The following is a 364-nucleotide window of genomic DNA, read 5'->3' on the forward strand; positions in this document are numbered from 1 at the left end:
CTGCTTTTGGCAATATATTCTCATAAACCATACTAAGATTAGATATCTATATATTTTTTTTTTTACTTTAATCTGTCTATAGCTATGAGGGAACCAGCAGGGGCAGTAGCTGCATCAACTCTTCTGTGTTCTGAAGGATTCCCCAGGCTGGCTTCACAGCCACAAAGGTGTCAGAGAGATAATATTCTGTCCAGCATAAATTCAGCAGGGGTAAGGTCTTGGAGTGGAGATTGCTTTGCTGTTGATGTGCTAGGACATCCTTGGCAAGTCTCTCCTCTCACTGCATCAGTCTTCCCACCAATACAATGCAGTCATCTTGTATTTCCCTCCCATTTCTTTGAGGGTTCCAAGACCTTTGAATTAC

At 42.0% G+C, this 364-nt stretch overlaps 1 protein-coding gene across 20 annotated transcripts in view; it reads right to left on the reverse strand.

Annotated features, from left to right (window-relative positions):
- LOC104129782 (cartilage oligomeric matrix protein) overlaps positions 1–364 on the reverse strand; it is a 36,384-nt gene that overhangs the window by 7,362 nt on the left and 28,658 nt on the right. The window lies entirely within an intron of this gene.

The sequence above is a fragment of the Egretta garzetta genome, unplaced genomic scaffold (assembly GCF_000687185.1).
Source record: "Egretta garzetta isolate BGI_Z169 unplaced genomic scaffold, ASM68718v1 scaffold567, whole genome shotgun sequence".
NCBI lineage: Eukaryota > Metazoa > Chordata > Aves > Pelecaniformes > Ardeidae > Egretta > Egretta garzetta.